Source organism: Muntiacus reevesi, chromosome 2 (genome assembly GCF_963930625.1).
Source record: "Muntiacus reevesi chromosome 2, mMunRee1.1, whole genome shotgun sequence".
In the NCBI taxonomy this organism is placed as follows: Eukaryota; Metazoa; Chordata; class Mammalia; order Artiodactyla; family Cervidae; genus Muntiacus; species Muntiacus reevesi.
In genome coordinates this window covers 127,613,814-127,626,089 of record NC_089250.1, presented here as the reverse complement: position 1 = coordinate 127,626,089, position 12,276 = coordinate 127,613,814, and positions in this window count along the sequence as shown.

Sequence of the window (12,276 nt, the reverse complement as noted above, 5' to 3'; positions counted from 1 at the left end):
AAAGATTGAAGGCAAAAGGAAAAGAGGGTGGCAGAGGACGAGATGGTTGGATGGCATCTCAGATTCAATGGGCAGAAATCTGAGCAAACTCCAGGAGAGAATGAAGGACAGGGAAGCCTGGTGTGCTGCAGTCCATGGGGTCACAAAGAGTCAGACATGACTTAGTGAGTGAACAGCAACAAAAACGCTTAATTGCTTAAGGGACCAGAAGAGTGTAGAGAATAAAATATTTATATTTTTTTTATCTTGGCTCTTCCTGCTTTCATACTCAGTTGACTCAGGCAAGTTAATTACAATGTATCAGTTCAGTTCAGTCGCTCAGTCGTGTCAGACTCTTTGGGACCCCATGGACTGCAGCATGCCAGGCCTCCCTGTCCATCACCAACTCCTGGGGTTTACCCGAACTCATCTCCATTGAGTCGGTGATGCCATCCAAACATCTCATCTTCTGTTGTCCCCTTCTGCCACCTTCAATCTTTCCCAACATCAGGGACTTTTCAAACAAATCAGCTCTTCACATGAGGTGGCCAAAGTATTGGAGTTTCAACTTCAACATCAGTCCTTCCAATGAACAATCAGGACTGATCTCCTTTAGGATGGACTGGTTGGATCTCCTTGCAGTCCAAGGGACTCTCAAGAGTCTTTTCCAACAGCACAGTTCAAAACCATCGATTCTTTGGCTCTCAGCTTTCTTTATGGTCCAACTCTCATATCCATACATGACTACTGGAAAAACCATAGCCTTGAATAGACGGAACTTTGTTGGCAAAGTAATGTCTCTGCTTTTTAATATGCTGTCTAGGTTGGTCATAGCTTTTCTCCCAAGGAGCAAGTGTCTTTTAATTTCATGGCTGCAGTCACCATCTGCAGTGATTTTGGAGCCCAGAAAAATAAAGTCTGACACTGTTTCCACTGTTTCCCCATCTATTTGCATGAAGTGATGGGAACAGATGCCATGATCTTAGTTTTCTGAATGTTGAGCTTTTAGACAACTTCTTCAATCTCCTCCTTCACTTTCATGAAGAGGCTCTTTGTTCTTCACTTTCTGCAATAGTGGTGGTGTCACCTGCATATCTGAAGTTACTGATATTTCTCCCAGCAATCTTGATTCCAGCTTGTGCTTCCTCCAGCCCAGCATTTCTCATGATGATCTAGTCCCTTAAATCTATTTCTCACTTCCACTGTATAGTCATAAGGGATTTGATTTAGGTCATACCTGAATGGTCTAGTGGTTTTCTCCACTTTCTTCAATTTCAGTCTGAATTTGGCAATGAGGAGTTCATGATCTGAGCCACAGTCAGTTCCTGGTCTTGTTTTTGCTGACTGTATAGAGCGTCTCCATCTTTGGCTGCAAAGAATATAATCAATCTGATTTCAGTGTTTCTTGACTTCCTACTTTTGCATTCCAGTCCCTTATAATTTAAAGGACATCTTTTTTGGGTGTTAGTTCTAGAAGGTCTTTTAGGTCTTCATAGAACTGTTCAACTTCAGCTTCTTCAGCATGGAAGACAAAAATTCAGGCTCTCCTTTATTTAATATAAAATTATTATTGTTATTTTGGTGAATCTGCAGGTAATCCTGCCTTCTATTATAGTCAGTAGAAGCAACAGCTAAGTCTTAGAAATATTTAACAGTATCTGGAATATTTTGTTTTTCAACAGGCAAAAGCTATTGGCCTCAATTTGTCAATAAAAATACCCAATGTTATGCTCTAAAGGACAAAGGAAAATAAGGGTCCTTTTTGGTATAGACCAATTAGTGTGACACAGAGGTACTATCTTCTAGGCTCCAAAAAAGCAAAGTTCTCTTTTTTCCTATAATGTGTGAACAGTTTATCCAATTTCATTCTGGCAGTGCCCTTATTTGAACCTCAATGTCTGGAGGGAAACAAAAAGCCTTTTGCACCATTCAGACTCAAGAATCAGTCTGGAACAAACATCAGTACCTGACACCAAAAGAGCTTCTGCGGAGATAAAGAAGCTAATTTGTAAAGGCTGTTAGGCAATAGAATCTAACAAATAGAGAAAAACAAACTAAATTGGATAGGGCATCTAAAGCTGAAGAAGCATGAAAATACTATAGCAGGGTGCCATAAATGAGTTGCTCTGCAGAGGTCAACTTTGATTTTTTTTGTCTCATCTGGTAGGATAAGTCTTCAACTGAATCTGTGTCTAAGAAGGAACAGAAAAATCACTTTGCAGCCATTTTCCCCAGTGTTTCTTAAGGCTGAAAAAAAAAGTACCTTTAGTAGTTTCCCCCAGTTATGAATATATAGTCCTTGTGAAGTCCACTTTCTGAGAGAAGGTGATATAAGAAATTCTGATGTTCAAGTGACTGTTACTAAAGCAGATGGTTAAAGGGAAACTGAAGATTACCACCTTCTGGAAAGGAAAAAACTAATACTCCAGCCCCCATTTTCTGAGATTAGAAGGTAAAGAAAACTGCCAAATTGACAAGTGTTCAATCTTAAGTGACATCTTAACTAAGACCAGAGCACAGAGAAACTAGACCAAGATTAGCAACATGGCTGACTGCAGGACAAAATTCCAAATAGAAAAAAAAAGTTTAAATGAAAGATTTGAGTTCTTTAGACAGGCAATGTTGAATCTGTCCCAAGTCTCCGTGTTCTATCTTACACTCTACAAAGCGAATGTAAGTTGAGAAAGTGTGGGATGGTGATAAAGAAGTAGTAGAGAGCAACATATGAAAAAACTCAAAGGATGTTGCAGCATAGATATTAAGAGAAGAATCTGTTCTTAGAGAGGAATTATCATATGTTAAATATGATAGATCAAATAAAATAAAAACAGATAAATGATTGCTATTCTTGGCAACACAGACATCATAGGAAATCTTGATTACAGCAACCTCAAAGAGAGCTGGCTACAGAAAACCAAATGGAGTACAGGAAGGACATGTTAAATAAAGAGATAAAAACTATGAAAGGCAGCAGTAATTTCAAGAGGGGTGTGAAGTCAGCTTGAGTTGTTTTATACTAGAGCTTACATGAATGTAGATATAAATGATTCATGAAGCAGAGAAAGAGGAACTGATGATTCAATAGGATGTAGGGAAGATGTATGTAGGAAAGTAATGGGAGATTCATACAAAAGAGTTGCCCTTTTTCATATCAGGGATGAGTAACTGATCTGTGTGCAAGCACAGATACTCCATGGTCTTCACTTTTGATGTCTGAAAATAAAGGAGGATGATGGCTTTTATTTTCTCAATTAAGTATACAGCAAGATCATTATCAGAGGAAGGGGAGAGAGAAGAGATTATGAAGAAGTAGGTTACATGACAAGACTTGAAATTGTCATTTTGGAGAATATTAAAGCATATTATAAACATATATTAAACTGTTGGGTCCTACTGAATGCCCAATTTGCACTTGTGACCTTAAATTGAAGTGTGACTGGACAATATAGTAGTGAGTTTTTCCTCCAAATGTGCTCAGGTGCAACCCACAGCTATTTGGGTTAACAAGGTAAGAGGTTTTTCTAGAAGCATGTTATAGAGAAGTAATCATGAAAAAAGTTTAGGTTTCTTCAAAGCAGAGGTTTTAATTATGGAATAGAAATCTAAATCTGAGTAAGGAGGGAAGTGCAGATATGATGGGGCTTACTGAATAAAAAAATATAATTGGGTAAATTGACTGTACTGGATTTCAGTGTTAAACATAGAATTGAGAGTTGAAGGTCATTATGTAGGACTGAGTAGTGAGGTGAGAATAAGAATAAATTTTGCGTGAATTGATAGGATCAGTTTATGAATGTATGATCTACAGAAATGTTGAAATCAATAAAGTCAATGATAGGGAAAATGGTGAAAATAAAGGGAGAGACTCATGTGCTAAAATTATACATGAACAGGTAGAATCATGAAATTTAGGTAGATGATAGCAAGGGAATTCAAAGAGAAGCTATGATTTTTTAAAAAGAATGGGTGTGTTAGTTGCTTAGTTGTGTCTAACTCTCTGTGACCCTATGGACTTTAGCCCACCAGGTTCCTCTGTCTGTGATATTCTCCTGGCAAGAAATCTGGAGTGAGTTACTATTTCCTTCTCCAAGGGATCTTCCTAATCCAGGTCAAACCCAGTTCTCCCGCACTTCAGGCAGATTCTTTACATCTGAGCCACAAAGAGAAATACATATGTATGCAAAATAAAAGATGCTTAAATCTTGGTAGAGTAGCACACCTTCCAGAAAATTATAAGAAAATATATAGAAAAGCACATAAAGATAAACTTAAATATTCATCAAGAGTGAACTAATAAACTTAAAAAAAATAAAGTAAGCTTGATAAGATCATACAATTTGCTACTGTTTTGTTTTTAAAATACACAGTTGTCTATACTATTTTACCAAAGGAGAAAATGCTCATGGCATGGAATATGGAAAAAAAAAAAGCAAGTTATCTATCAGCTCAAAAAGTATATATCAGTTCAAAAGATATCTATCAGCTTCATTTAAAAAAAATTAAATTAAAGTATAAAATCAACTATACCTTATCTTTGGCTGAAATAGAAATGTTTCCTTCCTTATATTTCATAGTATTCAAGTTATAAGCATTCATCATATTTATAGCAATAATAGGAATTAATATATATTCATTTTTCTTGAACTTCCCTGTTGGTTCAGTGGTTAAGAATGCTTGCCAATTCAAGAGAAACAATTTCCATCCCTTGTCTGGTAAGATTCTACATACCTTGGGACTACTAAACCCATGGGCCACAACTACTAAGCCTGCATGCTGCAACTACTGAAGCCCACATGTTCTAGAAACCATACTTCACAACAACGGAACAAGAGAAGCCACTGCCCTAGGAAGGCTATATACCACAGGTAGAGAGTAAGTCTGGACACAATGAAGATCCAGCACAGCCCAAAATAAAGAAAAAATGGTTGTTGTTGTTGGTGGTGTAGTTGTTAAGGCTAAGTCAAGTTTGACTTTTGCAACTCCATGAACTGTAGCCCACCAGGCTCCTCTGTCCAGGAGATCTCCAAGGAAAGCATACTGGAGTGGGTTGCCGTTTCCTTCTCCAGAAGACTTTACGAACCCAGGGATTGAACTCAAGTCTTCTGCTTTGCAGGCAATCTCCTGCATTGTAGGCAGATTCTTTACCAACTTAGTGACCAGGGAAGCCCCAAATAAATAAATAATTATATATATATATATATTCATTTTTCTTAATATTTCTTTTATTTAAGGGGGCTTCCTCTCACCTGAATTTGAACTTTAGAATGTGGTTTAACTTTAATATAGAATATGCCATACACGAGAAAATGTTTTAACTAAAGTCCAAATCTGTTCTTATAAAAAATGTTTCCCTATCAACTGAAGAGAATATTCTAAGTATATATGTTTAACCCCGTTTTATATCATTATGCTATAAAGATGGGATTTTGTACATGGGTAACTTTAAAATCCTCTTCCCTAGAATCTGAGATAACTACTGAATGGCTAATGTTTTATTTTTGTGGAATAGGATTCTGAAAGCAGGAGTGGAGGATGGAGAGCTAAGCAGAGAAGGCGGGGGAGGCAATCAAAGTTGCATTACTGAGTTGGATGTCAATAAGACGGACTGCTAGTTCAATCTCATGGAACACAGAGTCAGGTGAATATGTTTTAGAACCTTCTTTCTGGAGAAATCAAGGGAGGAACAATTATCTGTCAACTCCTGATCTTCATTGGTCAAGTTTTTAATTCAATAAATTTTAGACTTCTGACCTCTACATATGAAATGACATCCCAAAACATGAGTTTCTTTTGAGCATCAACAGAGAAGCCCTGATCAAGGAGAAAATCATGTAGCATGGTACTGTCTGGAGATTACAGTTATGTTCTGTAATCATATCCTAGACCACAGCAGTGTCTAGGATAAGAGATGATAGTTGTACTGTTCACATAAATTTGTCATGATTGGTTTTTCTTTAATCCCTGATGATAATGAAAGGAATCATAATCGGGGACTATTATTAGCTAACATTTCCAAAGATGAATCCAAATATGCAAATTAAACATATAAAAATAGACATTTTAATAGAATGTGATCTATTTTGAAATGACTCTTTTATATTCTGTCCTTTACTCACAAGAGCAGTTTAATTAAAGGTGCAGGATTATAATGCCTCTGCTGGTCACGGATTACTTAGAGTTCTGGAGCCCATTAAGCTAAGATGGATATGATAGCAATTCACAGGTTCTGTTAAGACAGAGTCTTAATGATCTATAATGTAAAGCTCTACGCTAAAATAATTATTTTGAATTATGTTAAATGCACATATTTATGTATTAAATTGTTTTCATGTAATACAACAGAGCTAAACTCGTAGCACTTACATTGTTAGTTGCTATAAAGACTTTTGACATTGATAATTTTTCTCTTTCAATTCTGGTTCTTTACCTATTTTGCTTAAACTTTCAAAAGACATGGGTTCTTTTCATTGGACTATCACATTCCTCTAATATTTAGGGCAAAAATGTATTAGAAACAATAGCTATGTGGCTGGACCTTAAATACTATTAGACATAATAGTCTAAAGAATTTAGAGAAAGTTTCAGTTTATTTTATCTGCTTCAAAATGCCTAACAAGGTAAATCACTGACAAAACTCTACCTATCCTTGGATAGGATGTATTTCAATTGTGTCAGTTTGCAGATGAAGAAACTGAGGTTTACAGAGATTGAGTGACTGGTCAAAAGTAATAGAGCACAATATAAGACTGAATTCTAAAATATTTCAGATGTCTTCCTTAAAAGTTCTTTGAATTAGGACTCCAGGGCTACACATGACACAAAAGTCTATTTAAAGTGCTTAACATAGGAAAGGGAATTACTGGTTCAAATAACTGACAGATTCTAGAAGTGAGACTAAGAGAACTAACTTTAGACATAGCTATGGCTATCACAGTATCAGCCAAATTCTCAGCAAGAAACAGATGGCAAAATCAGACTAGTATAATTTTAAATTTTTTTTATGGGGTGATTTTAAAAGTATGTATTAGGTAAGATATCATAATCCACAAGAAATAATATAGCACCCCAAACAACAAAAACCTATACCTGAAGTTGTTAAAGGTAATAACTATTGATAACGACAAACAGAGAATATGTAAAGCATTAGATTATTAGCCAGATAGATTCACACATTGGACAATGATGACATCCCCTCCTCAGGAGAGTACTCAATTCAAAATTTCTCAGTAAGTTCTAGTTCTTTCCTCTAATCACCCTGAAAATCAGAAGGCAAGGGAACCCAAGGATGCAACCATACAAATTAGCCCCTTGAGAAGAATGGAAGATAGTTTCCATATCTTATCACATATCCCCTGTTCCTCTTAACCTGGACTAGTACCTTGGCTAGAAGGCACTCTTTACCTAGTAGATTGACCCAAATCTCAATTCACTAATATACTTGGAGGTTATTCATTTACTGAGTTGAAGTGTTTTTTGATTGACCAAGACTTTTGGGCAAGGGAAAAAGTATCCTAGTGAAACCCCTGTATTCTAAACATAGTTATCTTTGCCTCTATTAAAAATATTATTATTTTTTTAATCTCTTTCCCTCTTCCTATCAATTTCCATTCTAGTCTGTTTTACCTTGATTTTCTCTTTTCTCCTACTTGAATCCCTCTCCTCTTGCCATTTCAGAGGACCCTCTTCCTTTTCATCCCTCCATCCTATCCTAAACACAACCCCCTCATTGGACAAAATATAGTTTATAAAATAGGTAGTTTTGCAAAGTAGGTAGTGATGACGAGCAACCTAATTTTTTTTTTTTATAACCTAATGATTATAAATCTTGGCCAAGATTAGATTTGCATAAAGAAAGAGTATAATAGTAAGATTTCTCAGCAGCTAAACTTTTCTTCAAGATTGATTGGTGAGGAATTCAATCTTGTCAACCAGAAAAAGAAAAAATCATTCCATCACTGATTGCAGAGGTTGCTTAACTAGAACCTTCCAAAAATACTCAGATCTCCATAAACATTTATACCACTGTCTTTTTTCCTCCTCTATTGATGGTCTTAAATGATAAGTAACACATTTATTTAGAACATAGAAAACAGTGGTAGACTTAGGACCCTTGAAATTTGAAGATCTTGCTGAGAAAATGGAAGATACTTTGACTCAATAATAAAAAAAATAGATCAAATGAATTGCTCTTTAGATTACACAAAATGAATAAGTTAATGATAAAGAGTAACAGCATGTCTAGACAAAGACACCTGTTGATACTGGTGAAAAATAAAAATTGGAATAATTAGACTTTTTTCAGTTAGAAAATATATCATCTAAAACACAAAAGACAAACTTTACATGACAAGGCATCCTTCTGTGTAAATCTATCCACTGTGGTTTTCCTGAAATTTCCCTAAACATGAAAATGAGATGTTCATGTAACTGCAAAAAACAAATTTCTAGTTGATATCAAAGCTACACTTCCAACTCAAAACCCTAATGCCTATTCATCATTCTTTCCTCCTTTCAGGCATCAAACAATTAAGTGGTAAGCATTTTGAATGCCATTGACTTTGCCTCTATCTTAGCTTCATTATCACTAGTCAACACTCTCATTCACAAGCTTTTCTGCTTGGTTTTTCCATTCTAGGGAATTAACTGAAGCAAGATAAACCTAGAGAATGGGATGTCAATATTAGATGTGTCAGAACATCCTGTTTCTTGCACTCCCAGAAGCAATGATAATTTGATGATGGCAAAGATTTCCCTGGTTGCTTGGTAAAGAATCCACCTGCAATGCAGGAGACCTTGGCTTGATCCCTGGGTTGGGAAGGTCTCCTGGACAACCCATTCCTGTATTCTTGCCTGGGAAATCCCATGGACAGATTGGCGTGTAGGGCTGTAGTCCGTGGAGTCACAATGAGTCAGATATGACTGAACAACTAACATTTTCACTTTTTTTCTTTTTAGATTAATTAACTGCTATCTGATGTTTCCCCTATTAACATTTTAGATCTTGTAGCTGCTCCTTGTTTGCTCTGAGTAGAATATATTTCAGATATGGGACACATGGTGGAGGCTGAACCCAGTTGACTGGGTATGATCTCATTATGAGTATCTCCAAATCCAAGAAAAATTAGTTTTTTAAAAAACTGCCACAACTTGCTTACATATCTTCAAACGCAATCATCATCCCCTGTTGACTGACTGGAACACACTTCTACCCATCAAAAAGACAAGTAGTTACTACTACTAATTGATGCTTTCAAACTAGAGAAGCTAGAGAAGCCTCTTGAAAGTAACTTGGACAGCAAGGAGAGCAAACCAGTTAAGGTTAAGGGAGACTAACCCTGAATGTTCACTGGAAGGACTGATGCTGAAGCTGAAGCGCCAGTGTTTTGGTCATCTAATGCGAATGGATGACTCACTGGAAAAGTCCCTGATGCTGGGAAAAATTGAGGGCAGAAAGAGAAGACAGCATCACAGAGTGACATAGCTGGACAGCATCACCGATGCAATGAACATGAACTTGGGCAAACTCCAGGAGATGGTGAGGGATAAGTAGGCCTGGCATGCTGCAGTCCATGGGGGTCACAAAGAGTTGGACATGACTAGGTGACTGAATAACAACTGTTTTGTACAAAATGTAAGATCCATTTAAAAGACTACTCTTCCTCATGTCCTTGTAGCACTCATCCTAATAGCAGCCTATCTCTATTCTCAGAAATAGTGGCAGATCTACATGCTCTATTTTCTCTGAGAAAACTATTTGCCTTCAGTAAGAAAATTAAAATGCCATTCATGCCCTTTGTTGTTGTTGTTTAGCCTCTAAGTCATGTCTGACTCTTGGGACCCCATGGGTGGTAGCCCATCAGGCTCCTCTGTCCATAGGATTTTCCAGGCAAGACTACTGGAGTGGGTTGCCATTTCATTCTCCAGGGGATCTCCTCAATCCAGGGATTAAATCTGCATTTCCTGCATTGGCAGGTGGATTCTTTACCAGTGAGCCATCCAGGAAGCTCTTATGCCCTTAAAGTTTTACAAAAATGTCCTCTTACTTCTTGCAATTATTTAACTATGGCCTTAGAAACATTAAATCTGTTGTTTAGGACTCCTACCTTATACAATACACGGGTGACTGCTTTGTGCCAATATGAGCCTAACAATAACCAGTGCTGTGGCTAGATAGGCCCTTATGAGTCTTACTGACTGCAACACAACCTCAGCAATAGCCATCAGGAAACTAAAAAAAAGAAAGAAAACTAAAACAAAAAACAGTTTATTACTTAACAGGTCCTAGAAATTATATGACATACTTTGGTCTTATGTGGTGGGGGTGTGGGGGCATGCAGGCCCCAAGTTCTGCTTTCACTGAGGTCTAGAGTGAGGACCTCAATAAAAGCACAATTCTTGAATTGTGAATTTCAGACACAACAGTGGGAATTGAAAGTGTGGAAAGAGAGAGAGAGAAAAAAAAAAGTAGCCCTCAGATTTATCAAGATTAATCAAGATCTCTAAAACTAAGGAATCTCTTAGTGAGGGAGGATTAGGTTCACTCTTCATAGAATCTGTGGCTGGCAGTGTATTTGCCAGAGACACCCATCTTTGAAGTAGATACCTGGGAAGCCAAAGTTTAAATCAGGCACTTTCATTACCAAAAGAAAAGCCAGTTGTCAGGCCTTAAAATGATCTCCCAGTATATTCTCCAGTCTGAGAATCTTGCAGACTTGATTCCCTCTATTTGCTGACAAAATAATATACAAAGGACAGAAAATCACTAAAGATGTATTTCAATTTTATCATGCCCAAGTGCATTTAACAGACCATAAAATCACATAAAATGGAAAATCTTTCTCCTCAAATATTGGACAGACTATACATGACTTCCCCTAACCAATGAGCAGAGGACAACATACTGAATTTCTTGGTCCCATAGGATACTATAGACCTTGGATTCCTAAAGTCTTCAAACTGGTTGCCATTTTGTTATGATCTTACTAAACCTTTCTTACTTAAATCTTGCCCTTAACAGATGAACTAATTGTCTTCTAAACTTAAAGCTGCCTCCTTCAACCCTCACCCCACACCACATATTTAGACTAATGACTATCCACCTTTCTTTCTATTTATATTTTTGACACTGACAACATAAGTTTGAACTGTGCATATTCATTTACACAAAGATTTTTTTTTTAATAAATACATTTGAAAGATTTTTTGGATATTTGTGAAAATCTGAAAAAGCAGGCATAAGAATTATGTAGCCTAAACGCACCAAAAAATTAAGAAAGTGTTAGACATGTCATATACATACAAAATACATGTAGATACAAATCTCTCCTTACATAGGTATAAGGTGAGAGATAGTAAATCTAAAATGAATAGTGTGTTTGTTTTCTTACTGTTTTAAAACTTTGCTTTCAAGGAATTACATTGCCATGTATTATATCTCTCTTATAATTGGAGAAACTGCATATCAGCCTGTCTTCAGAAGTTTCCTTTTTTTAAAGCAACAATGTTTTCAATACTTTATTATTGATATAATTTTAATATTTATTGTATGCCATAAAATTTTTAAAATGATTCATTCATTTTTGTATAGGGTAGGCTACCATAAAGTATTCAAAATGCTTCTTCTTTATTATTAATGCATGAATCATTATACTTGTAAATAATAATTTCTTTCCACATTATTTTTTCACTTTTGATGTTTAGTGTTAGCAACACATACAACATCTACAGTGTTTTGTATCATATAATTATATATGTACTGACAGACAATTTGTCTTTTAAACAGACAACACACACTTAGGATATCAGTAAATACAATACAGTACAATAAGTGGATTGCCACTTCTTTATAATTATCTTAATAACATTTTTTTCTAGCTTACTTTATTTTAATAATATAGTATGTGATGCATATAGCACACAAACATATTTTAATTGACTGTTCATGTTATTGGTAAGACTTCTGGCAATAGTAGGCTATTAGCAGTTAAGTTTTGGATGAGTCAAAAGTTATTTACTGAGAATGAGTTTTTCACTGTATTGGAGGGTAGGTGTACCTACTTCCAAAGTTGTTAAAAAATATCAAAAGATATTTAACATTGGGACAAGCTTTGGGGATTGTAACTCAACAGCTCGGTGAACATTAGAGATCCAACACTTATGGGTCCATCTTTCAGCTGAACCTGAAATAAAAACCTATATTATTTGTCTGCTATTAGGGGCAACAGCCATAGCAACAGCGAAGTTAGTTGAAGCCTCTGTGTACTTAATTCCTGCATAACCTCAAGGTCCCGCATGTGG